We start from the raw sequence: 12,581 nt of genomic DNA on the forward strand, positions 1-12,581 counted from the left end.
TTTTATTGGGCCTAGCAGCCCACAGCTTGTACAATTAATGCAGTATTTAATTATACAAGCATAATTTATTTATCCCTATCAGAAGCATACTTGAAAGAAGAATCTGTAGAATTTTGCGCTGAGTTTTCTAGAAATAGTTTGACAACTGCCGGACTTCCGAAGGACCAAGGCAAACTTTCTGGTCCATTATCGGCTGCAACAGTTAAATCTGTTGAAGAGAAAGAACGAGATGAGGCACATTTACACGTCCTCTTAAATAACAGTGAAGTGTTTCCATATGTTAAGTAAGTCACTTTTCTTTTTCTTTTATTGATTAATTTTGTATAAGCATTATTTTAGTTTGTAACCAAAAAATTTATGTATTTTCAAAGGATGCATAAGGAGTTGCTTGAAAAAATTTATGAAGGAAAAAAAAAGACTATTCAGTGGATGATTGGGGAGCATAATAGGCTATTTGCTGATTGGTTTGAGAACAAAGTTATGACTGAATTGAACGAGAAAGTCGAAGGTGTTTCTGAAACGATAAGGTGGCTAGCAGGAAAACCATCATTTACTGTTTTGACTTATGATGGCTATCTAGTTAATGAAATGCGATACTTCACAAAGGAGCGAGACGATGCTAGGGTTGTTCAAAATAGTGGAGTCTCGTTAGTTGCTAAGGCTGTCCAAGTTTCTAGTGCTAAGGATTTAAATCCCGTAGAGAGTGATATGATATTTTACGGGAGGATTGAAGAAATATGGGAATTGGATTACCACTCATTTAAAGCCCCGTTGTTCTTGTGCAAATGGGTAGACTGTGACAGAGGCGTCAAGGCTGATGAACTTGGCTTCACACTTGTGAACCTTAGTCGACAAGGCCACAAGAATGACAAATATGTGTCCATTGATCAAGTGAAACAAGTTTTCTATGTCGAAGATCCCGTTGATTCCAACTGGTCAGTCGTATTAACCTCAACAACTAGTGACTATCACGAGATATACAATGATGATGATCTTGGAGACACAATTCTAGAAAACCCTCCATTCTACTCTAACATCCCCATAGTTGATTCTGGTGTTGATGACGACGAAGAGTCTAATGCTGGCAATAAAAGAAAGGATGGCGAAGGAATCTGGCTGAAGAAGCGATCCAAGGATTAAAAATTTATTGTATGATATGTATGAAATGCTAAAAATATGATATAATTACTTGGAGTTTTATTACTTGGAGTTTTATTATGAGTGTAAGTATTAGAATTTGTAGAAGCAACTGATAAAAATATGTAAATGCTTTATGTGTTCTGCTGTATATTGTTATACGTTGAAAAGGCGATTGTGTAGTTAATTATATATCTTGCATTAGATGTGTGTTGTGCTAGAATGATTATGATAATCCTAGTATGATGATAATCTTATCTATTATTCCTACTCCTTTTGGTTAATGCAGGAAATTTGGTAAAGAAAGGAAAAAAATCTAAAAAACAGTCTAAAGAATCATTGGATGAAAATCACATTGTTCCAGCGGACACCATTGTTCCAGCGGTACCAAATCCTGACCCGGTTGCTCTAGCGGACACCATTGTTCCCCAGCAGACAACTCCACAACCCACTGAAAGTACTACACAATCTACCAAAAGCAGGACATCTGGAGCAGCACGAGGCGTTTGTGCTATGCACAAAGTGGTGATGAAGAAAGCGCGGGGAGAGAAATTGAATTTGCGGTTCAATCGAGTTGCAGTTCCAGTTGGAGACGAACGACACAAACTGCAGTCCTACATAGGTATGCTGGCAAGGACAATGGTGCCAATTGACATTCCGACTTGGCCAAAGGTTGACCCTGAACTGAAATAAAAAATATGGAATGATCTTGAGGTATGTCATTTACAATCGCAATTGACATTAATCTCATGGTTTTTATTTAAAAAAATTTGCACTGTCTGAACTTGTTAAATTTGTGCTTCAGGATACGTTCGAACTGATTCCTGAAAGTCGGAAGAGGATTCTACAGTCGGCAGGCGCAAAATGGAGAAATTTTAAGGCTAAATTGACAGCGAAACATGTGATGCCTTTTGTTGGGCAGAAGAAGAAGCTACAGAAGCCACCAAAGCAATATGCTTTTGTCGGGAAGAAAGCATGGAGACGATTTGTTGCAGCTAGAGTCACAAAAGAGTGGGAGGTATGCATTACTTACATATATATATATATATATTTAAATTTAGGACCATATTTTTTTTTGATTTTTTGGGAGTAGATTTAATTGTAAAAATACAGTAATCAACAAGATTTATTTTGTATACAGGAAGAGAATAAAAAACAGAGTGAAAGAGTGGGACAACGGAAATATCCACACCGAGTGTCAAGAAAAGGATACATCGGATTGGAAGAAGAAGAAGTAAGAGTCTTATCATTTTTCTTGTAGTATTCATATTTTCAATTTTATGAATGTATCTTAATTTTTGTAGAAACGCTCGGGGAGGTTGGAGCCTGAAGAAAGGCCAGATAGGGCAATTATGTGGAAAAAAGCCCGTATGACAGAAGATGGGACTCTTGACCCAGAACTGGCAGAAAAAATTCAACAAATTGTAAGACTTATTATAATTTTTTGCTTCTTTAATTTTTCAATCATACCTAATTACTCTCATGGTTTTAACAGGATTCCTTACTCGAAAAGCAAAGAAATGGTGAATTCAAGCCGGATGGAACTAATGATGTACTCACCACTGTATTGGAAACTCCCGAGCATGCGGGAAGGGTTCGTGGGGTTGGAAACTTCATACCTCCAACATTGTACTTCGATTTACCGAAACATACAAGAAATCACGTTACCAAAGAGCAGTTTCATAATCTTGAGTTGCAAATTGCTGAGTTGAAAGCTTTGGTTGCTGGGGGCAATCTACATTCACCAATGTCTGAAAAAGCAAGTTGTCCTGGGGTAAAAGAACAAGAACAAGAACAAAAGAACAGAAGGAAAGTTGCAAAAGATTTGATGGAAGATGAATTGATGATCGTTGAGGATAAAGATGGTGCAGATTTTGTTGTTATTATTCCTCCTCCTGGTCCACCAGGACAAAAGGTATACAATTACAGTGTATACTTGATTGATTTCTATGATAATATTGCATGTTATTAAATTGTTTGAGCCGATAGTGTCTATTTTGATTTATAATTATAAACTATAGGGTCCTCGCAAATGTGAAATGGCAGTGGAGAGCATTGATAACAAGGTAGCTTTTGGTGTTGTTTTTGATGACGGAGATGGAATGAGTAGAGCGGTTCATGGAGTGCCTCTAGAACCAGGATTTGTTCGTGTTGGGGTGGACGGAAGCATCCAGGACGATGCTTTGGTGCCTGTTCCTGTGGTTGGTGAGATAGAAACCGTCCAGCAAGCCATCGGTTCTCATTTGGCATGGCCCAAAGACATGATCATATACACCTCCACTACTGGTTCCGAGGTATATAATTTAATTACAAACCAAGTGTCATTATTTTTAGGAGGTTGTACAAATTTGCACTAAAGTGAATAATACCGGTTATATGCTTAAATATTTATTTACAGAAAAGGAAAAATGCGCGGAATGTGAGTGAGGTGCAAAGAATGCATAATGCATTTAATTCTGTGAAGCCAAAGGACAATGTGCCTCCTCGCTTTAGGCTTTTGTACAAATTTGCATCGACAGTGATGAAGGAAAGTGGAAATTCGATACCGGTTCCATGTTATTTTCAAATCTTTGGAATTGAAAGAACTATATATTTGCTTCATGAGAACATACTTGAATTGCTAGAGTTTAAAATGATTGGACAGTCTGCTATATCAACATACATGGCGTAAGCTTCTTTTTATACTTTTTTAGAATCTGGTCTCATTTTATATAGTAATGATCTATTTACAGAAAATGTAATTTGTATTTTTTTTTTATTTTTTAGGTATTTGTATTCAGTGTTTCGGGATAGGCCGGGTAGAGATTTGTCATCGATGTTTGCTTTTCTTCATCCGTCCACATACAAGTTGAATGATGAATTTAATGAATATGTTGTGCAAAGGCTGAAAGATGGAGTTCTTCGGATGAACTTTATGCCTTATAACTACAAGTATGTCTCTTTTTGTGCGTCCTATTTTAAAATATTGTATGGCCTTAATTAGTCATATAGTTGTTGGTAAATTAATTATAATATATATAAAATTGTCGGATATGTATTTTTTAAATTACATTTTGCTCACTTTAATTTGTTTATAATGAAAACAGTTTACATTGGATTTTAATTGTGTTTTGGGAATCAGAAATTTTCATCCTTAATCCATTGCCTCATCATCCTCATCCCCAGGACCTTGAAAAGGCTTTAATGCGGTAATTTTTTACTTCAATTTATAATTATATATTGAATGTAATCGGTAATTGACGGATTTGACACTGTATTTTATAATTATAACATTTACAGGGCAGTGAGATCTTATAATGCTCAAAAAGGACGGGTAAACAAGAATCCCAAAATTAAAAACCTTGTTGTGAGTATTTAGTCGATTTTTTTAATTTTTCATTTTTGTAAAATATGGAATTATGATTAATCTTCGATGTCACTAATTGTCAACAATTTATTGGAATGTATAGGGATGCCCTAAACAACCAGGTGGCACAGAATGTGGATATGTGGTCATGCGATATATGAAAGATTTAATTGAGGACCAGGAGATGAAGCTGCTAGACAAGGTATATTTTTTACTTTTCTTAATTCTATGAATATTACTTTTCAGTTGGTTGAGGAATGACATAGGTTTATTTGTGTTCCAGTGGGCCTCCAAGAGTCGCAAGTCTTATACAGAGGAGGACCTTGACATCGTTCGCTATGAGACGCTTGATTATATCCAATCCATCATGTAGTTGTTGGCGACTCTAGCTTGGCGACTGGTACCTATATTGCAATCTGAAAAACATCTTTATTTTGGTTACATGTATTCGGATTGTAACTAGTAATTAGAAAAGATTATGGATGAATGTCTAGTACTTCATGTTTGGTGGTTTAGATTTGAAACTATGTAGCTAGTATGGTGGGATGATAATTTGGATGTTTGGAGATTGGGATGTTAATTTGGATGGTTGGAGATTGAATGATAGTTTGGTAAATATTGGAGCTGAATTTGGTTGTTAAATGGCAATTGCTTGGTTTTCTGGCAATTTTTTGGCATCTGTGTTTCTGATTTTTGCATGGATAAAACAGGTGATCAAACATCATTTTATACAAACCAACTGATTTTAAAACAAAGCCATTTATCATCATTTTTTTGACATAAAACTGGTGTTAATGTAATACTATAAACATCTGCTACAAAATAAAAAAATGATGTCTATCAAAGCTTGATACATCAGTTCTAGTTGACCATTGACATCAGTAAAAACCGATGTTAAAGACTACAGGAAAAAAAAACTTGAAACAAAAAACTGATGTTATTAAGCATCATAGACATCAGTTTGTCAAAAATAGACATCAGTTACCAATGAAGAACCGATGTCAAAGGTACTATTAACATCGGTTGTTTAATGAAAACTGTTGTTACTGGTACTAGTAACATCAGTTTATTGTTTAAATTGAAAGATTTTGCTTAGCTCACATATATTTAAATTGATAAAAATATCATAATATGATGATATATGAAGATTAGATATGCATGGGAAATTTAATATCAAGATATAGAAATCGGTTTTAAACTTGGAACTGATGTTTTATGCTCTATTTAACATCAGTTTAAAACCGATGTTAAATGGGGGGTCTTTAACATCACCCACGAAGATATCGGATTTTTACATACATAGAACCGATGTCTATTGACGTTTTTCTAGTAGTGCAGGCTGTGTCATGCCAGGGCCTACTGTTTATGTTCGGGAAGGTGACAGCGTTCAAATTAATGTTACAAATCATGCTCAGTATAACTTGTCCATTCACTGGTACAGATTTTAGGTTTCTATTTCATATTTCTTGAAATGCAATAGTTCACTTAGTTTCAGAGCATGTTGATTTGACGATCATGATGTTTATTTTCCATTAGGCATGGACTGAAACAGTTTCGTAATGGCTGGGCGGATGGACCGGCTTATGTAACTCAGTGTCCAATCCAGAGTGGTAGCAGATACATGTATAACTTCAATGTAACAGGACAAAGGGGAACATTATGGTGGCATGCACATATTCTTTGGCTCAGAGCTACAGTTTATGGTGCGATAGTCATTATGCCAAAACCGGGAACCCCATTTCCCTTCCCAAGGCCGGCCAGCGAAGAGATTTTGGTATTTGGTGAGTTTAGGTTGAGAAAAATGTCACTTGGAACTGAATCAGCTATCATTTGGTTCCAGACAAAATTATTTTTTTTGTGGAGAGTGCAGGTGAATGGTGGCATGCAGATGTGGAAGAGGTTGTCAAGCAAGGAAACAGCTTGGGATTGCCTCCAAATATGTCAGATGCACATACAATTAATGGAAAACCAGGGCCTCTCTTTCCATGTTCCGAGAAACGTTAGTTGGATAATTTAATTTAGTGACACTGCTAAATAAGTTATTTTCGAAGTCACATATTAATCAGTTTCGTGTTTGCAGATACTTTTGCCATGGAGGTTGAAAAAGGGAAGACATATCTCTTGAGAATCATAAATGCAGCCCTCAATGACGAGCTTTTCTTTGCCATTGCTGGCCACAATTTGACAGTAGTTGAGATTGATGCAGTCTACACTAAACCCTTCACAACTTCTGCTATACTAATTGCACCTGGTCAGACCACAAACGTTCAAGTTCACGCAAACCAAATATCAGGTCGATACTTCATGGCTGTTAGGCCTTTTATAGATGTCCCAATATCAATAGACAATAAGACAGCAACTGCAATATTCCAGTACAAAGGAATCCCCAACACTGTTCCCCACACTCCCTCACTTGCCTTCACCTAATGACTCAACATTCGCATTGAGCTACAACAACAAGCTCAAGAGCCTCAACACTCCAAGATTTCCAGCAAATGTACCCCTAAAAGTGGACAGGAACCTCTTTTTTACAGTTGGTTTGGGGATGAATCCATGTTCATCATGTGTTAATGGAACACGACTTACTGCTTCACTGAACAACATCACGTTTGTGATGCCACAGACCGGACTACTTCAAGCTCATTACTTCAATACTAAAGGGGTATATAGAACTGATTTTCCAGACAAGCCTCCAACTCCATTTAATTATACTGGAGCACCACTTACAGCCAACCTTGAGACAAAAAAAGGAACAAGACTTGTTAAACTTGCTTTCAACTCTACAGTTGAATTAGTGATAGAAGGCACTAATCTGCTGACAGTCGAGTCTCATCCATTCCATCTTCATGGCTACATTTTTTTTGTTGTTGGGACAGGAATCGGAAATTTTGATCCTAAGAATGACCCTGCCAAATATAACTTGATTGATCCCCCTGAGAGAAACACAGTTGGAGTTCCAACTGGTGGCTGGACTGCTATTAGGTTCACAGCTGATAATCCAGGTATAAAGATGAAAACTCGATAAATGCATTACCAGCTTTCGAATTTTTAATAACGACATTTTTCTGCTTCATTGAATTATGCAGGAGTATGGTTCTTCCACTGTCATTTGGAGCTTCATACAGGCTGGGGACTGAAAACAGCTTTCGTCGTAGAAAATGGAAAACAGGCAGATCAAACTGTTCTTCCTCCACCCAAGGATCTTCCACAATGCTAGCAATATAGTTCTACCAGCGGACAAGGCTATATTGCTTTTGATTAATCAAATTGTTGCTTGACCAGATGTTTGCTAAGATTTTCATGTAAAAAAGATGTGGAAAAGCATCCAACAGTGTAATCATTCTTTAAATTTTTTACTCAAATAATGATATTGAACAAGACCTTGGCAAATAGTATTATGTGTTTGCTTCATTTTTCCGTTAATTTTTGATTAATCTGGTGTTGATCGTATGGGCGTTACTGGAGGATAGGATCACAGGCCTTCATTGAATAAGGGGACATGGGGCATTGTCTAGGATCAATTATATGGCAATTGGAATGATGATCATTATTTTAGGAGTAAATCTTTGGTAAAAAGAATTATTTCTAGGAGGCGCTGTAATAGCAGAATCACAAAAACAATATTCTCACGAATTTGGCAATTGGAGGAGAATTGTGAAGTTAAGATACTTAAACCCTAGGAAGATGATACTTATGTCGGCATTACATTTGAGAATTGTGGTTAGTTGATAACAGAGGAATGACCAACTTCTGGGGTATGGAGTGATGCTAAACTTGATTAAATTCTTTTGCTGGGTGAGAATGACAGGATTCTCGATCAAAGTAGTTACTTCAAATAATGTCAACAAGCTGGCTTGGGAAAGTTTTAGATATCAATTCAAATAAGAGTAAATTGTATATTTCATCCCTTTCGTTTGACTAATTGGCATTTTGGTACCACTTGTTTCAACAATTGCACTTTACACCCTATACAGCTTAAGGTGCTGCACATCCCTTCCGTTAGTTTTTGCCGTTACGGTATAATGTGTCAGGGGTAAAGAAGTAATTTGACTATATCTAATTGCACTTTGATCATTAAAGTTCAACAGATTTTTCATTTATACCCCAAGACAATTTTTTTTTACGATTCTGACTAGGGCTGAGTATTCGGTCGGTTCGGTCAAAAATCTGACCGAACCGAATAGACCGAAAAACCGAATAGTCATTTTTTCTTGGACCGAACCAGATCGAAGTTATATTATGGATCGGACCGAACCGAACCGAAATAATTCAGTTCGGTCCGGTTTTGAACCGAATAGACCGAATTTTTTTTTAAAATAAAATTGCATTAAAAATTAAATCACAAATTATAAATTTTAAAATATAATTAAAGTAATGTGATATGTAGAGTTATAATACTCCATAAATATAATTACAAATTAAAAATTTTGATTATATTTTTTAAAATATATGTAAAATATATATAATACAAAATTATAGTATTTATGATTTGGTATATTCGATCCGGACCGAAATATTTGTGAAAAGAACCGAACCGAATTTTATTTCGGTCTATTCGGTCAGGACCGCATAGACCGAATTTCTGAAAAATTTAGGACCGAACCGAATTAGCACGGTTCGGTTCGGTTCGGTTTTTCGGTTTCAGTTCGGTTTTGCTCAGCCCTACCTTCAACTATAAAAATTGAACATTTTAACCAATTTATTAAAAATTTTAATAATCGAATTTTTATAATTTAAAAAAAATTATTTTCAATTTTTATAATATTCGAAATTTTATAATTTTTAAAAAAATTATATTAGAATTTTTATAATATTCGAATAAAAAAAATATATTCGAATTTTAAAAAAAATTATATTTAATTTTTTAAAAAAATCATATTAGAATTTTTGTAATATTCAAATTTTAAAAATAAGTCAAATTTTTTTATTTATGATACGAATATAATTTCTTAAAAAATTTAAATATTATAAAAATTTGAATTATTATTTTAAAAAAAATCGAATATATTTTTTATGATACGAATATTATAAAAATTCGAATATAATTTTTTTTTAAATTATAAAAATTTGAATATTAAAAACCTTAATAAATTGATTAAAATGTTCAAATTTTTATAATATTCGAATATAATTTTTTTAAAATTATACAAATTTGAATATTAAAAATTTTAATAAATTGATTAAAATGGTCAATTTTTATAATTGAAGGTCAAAATTGTAAAAAGAAATTGTTCAGGGGTATAAATGAATAATATGTTAAACTTTAATGATCAAATGCAACTAGACATGGTCAAATTACTTCTTTACCACTGACACATTTAACGGTAACGGCAAAAACTAACGGAATGGGTGCAAGGTGCAGCGCCTAAACTTGTATAGGGTGCAAAGTGCAATTGTTGAAACAAGTGGTACCAAAGTGCCAATGGCCCAAATCAAAGGGATGCAATATGCAATTTACTCTTGAAATAATTAGTAAAGATGTTGCTCAAGAATTATTTTAGGGTGATTTTTTTGTGTTGGTAAAAGTATATTTGTCGGAAAACATATACCTTTAGATGGCAAATATTACTGGTTTCACTTCAAATGTGAGAGAATTCTGTTATTCTGTTTTAATTGTGGAGTTTGGGGACATATTGATAAGGAATGTAATATAAAAAACTATGGTGGATGATAATGATAAATGTGGTAGCAGAGTTAATCTTCATGGTGTTTGTTTGATAGTGATAGTGATTGTTACGCTAAGAGTATCTCCAATGGTGTTAGTTATAATTGATTTGTTAAATTGGACCTGTAGAATAATATGTAAAATTTGTTGAACCTGTGAGGTATTATACTTCGATGGTATTGACTATATAGGTTAGATAAATTTTAAAAATAATATGTTATTAAAATTTTAAGTTATTATAAATAGAATATATAACTTCAATATGATAATAAGTGATTAAATTTTTTTTACAGATTTCTTACAGATCTGTAATGGTTCAACAAATGTAGTCAACATAAAGAAGTTGGCTATATTTATAAATAAGGGGAATGCACGAGATAAAAAATTTTTAAATAATCTCTATATTTTGTATTTATAATATGTATTAATTATTTTTAGATAAGGGTTCTATGTGGAGATACTCTAATAGTTTTCAGGAAAGGAATCAAATGGATGTAATTATTAAGACTCAAGTTGTAAGAGAACTGATTCTCGAATGGGGATGACATCTAATGTTCCAGGAATAGCGGACAAGATGGCACATGAGATTAGTGGGATATCTGAAGTGCAAGGAAAGAAGCACAGTCAGGTGGGGAATTTGTCTTGTTCGAAGGAGTTGGTAAGTCTTGAACCTTATAATGGTGAGTCTTTAAAAAGTGATCATAATAGGTTGAATCAGTTATCGGGTATTCAAACAGATTTGTTGGTTGGGGATAATTACAAAAGTAAGGATGTTGTTCTCGAAAATATGAGTTATCCGGGGGAGATTGAGTGTGATGTCTATCAAAAAAGAAAGAAAGTAAATTTTGATGTTGAGGTTAACACGCAGAGAGTGCGGGGCGGATCAGGGCGTGTTAGGAAATGAATAACACACAGAGGGGGTGAATGTGTTTTGCTATTTTTGAGCTTTTCTTGATCTTTTATGATTGAACAAATTAAATTAAATCTTGTAGTAATTGAGAAGATATCTAACTCAGATGCCCTCCTTGAGACAAGGTAATTGAGGGATACCTGCATATATCTGTCTGTCCCTGAGTCATTTGCATTGATCACTATCCTCTTTTACAAAAAGTTGTCCTGATTGACCATGATCACTCTTATGAAATTAATTGTCTTATCCAGGGCCTTTTTGTATGTGAAGTGATTGTTGTTGAAAGAAGCTTTTAAGGCTTTGAGTAGTTTATCAATCTCTCTGCTCAGACTAGGTCCTTCAGCAGCCCTAATAAGTCTCTCCATGTTAAGATCAACTTCTTTAGATAATTTCTTTTCAGCACCCTGGACTTGTTGATGAGATGACCTTGATTGTGCCAATCTAGCCTCTATCTCCCCCTTAGTCTTGTTGACAGGCATGAGGAGGGGAGTAGGGATTTCAGGTCTTACTTGTTCAGGCAGAGAAGGTAGTGGTATGTTGAGTTTGCCCATGATGGCCTCCAAAACTATAAATTCTGCATTTGAAGATGCTTATGAGAGTTCACCAGGGTTTGGATATCTGTTTGTTGGCTCTTGACAAGATTTGTCAAGGCCTGAACTTGTGCAGTGAGAGAAGAGTTGGAGTCTTGCAATGCAGTGACTTGACCTTATAGAGATTGAATCTGTAGATTTGTTGAAGTAGATGCAGGTTGATGGGAGCTTGATGTAGAGATAGCAGTAGATGACCCAAATGTAGCTTGCACAAATTTCTGAATCTCATCCATGACCAAAGGAGAAGGAGTGTATCTTGCAGTGTTCATCTGATCCAACTTCAACCTTGTGTCATTAGATTTGGTGATATGAGTTTGAACTTGATTGTGCGGGGCAATAAAGGAATCCTTGAGTTGTGTCATACTTTTATCCACATCACTGTTATCATATCTTGACATTTGTTCTGAGAAGTGTTTGAATTGATTTTTGATCTTAGTTTGAGAGGAAATGAGTTCATCCATCTTTTCCCTCACCATCTTCCTGATCCTGTCTTCATGACCAGTCAATTTGACTTCAAGAGCTTTACTAAAAAGGTGAAAAGCCTTGAGTTGAGCTTTATACACTTCTGTGACTGCATCATATACTTCTTGTGGAGTCAAGGCCTTTGTATTACTTCTAAACATAGTAACATACTCTTCCCTGAATCTGGCCAAGACTTGATCCATCTCCAACACAAAGTCTTGAGATAACCATGCATCCACATTGCCATCATGTTCTTCATCATTTATAATCTTCTCTTTTTGTTTTTCCACATCTTCATTGTAGGTGAGCATGATGGCCTGATAGTCCTGATTGCTCATATCAGAGGTGAGTAGATGTTGAGAGATGTTTGCCAGTCCAGAAAGCTGCTCCACTAAGAGATCATCTACAGATGTGGGTTGAGAGACAGATTCTTGCAGCCAGTTGGTGAGAATGTGAGGTTGTTGGGGTTGT

General features: G+C 35.0%; 1 pseudogene; it reads left to right on the top strand.

Annotated features, from left to right (window-relative positions):
- The first annotated feature begins 5,829 nt into the window (after positions 1 to 5,829).
- On the top strand, positions 5,830 to 7,700 carry LOC141686752 (laccase-11-like; annotated as a pseudogene).
- The last annotated feature ends 4,881 nt before the right edge of the window (positions 7,701 to 12,581 follow it).

This window comes from Apium graveolens, chromosome 9 (genome assembly GCF_009905375.1).
Source record: "Apium graveolens cultivar Ventura chromosome 9, ASM990537v1, whole genome shotgun sequence".
NCBI lineage: Eukaryota > Viridiplantae > Streptophyta > Magnoliopsida > Apiales > Apiaceae > Apium > Apium graveolens.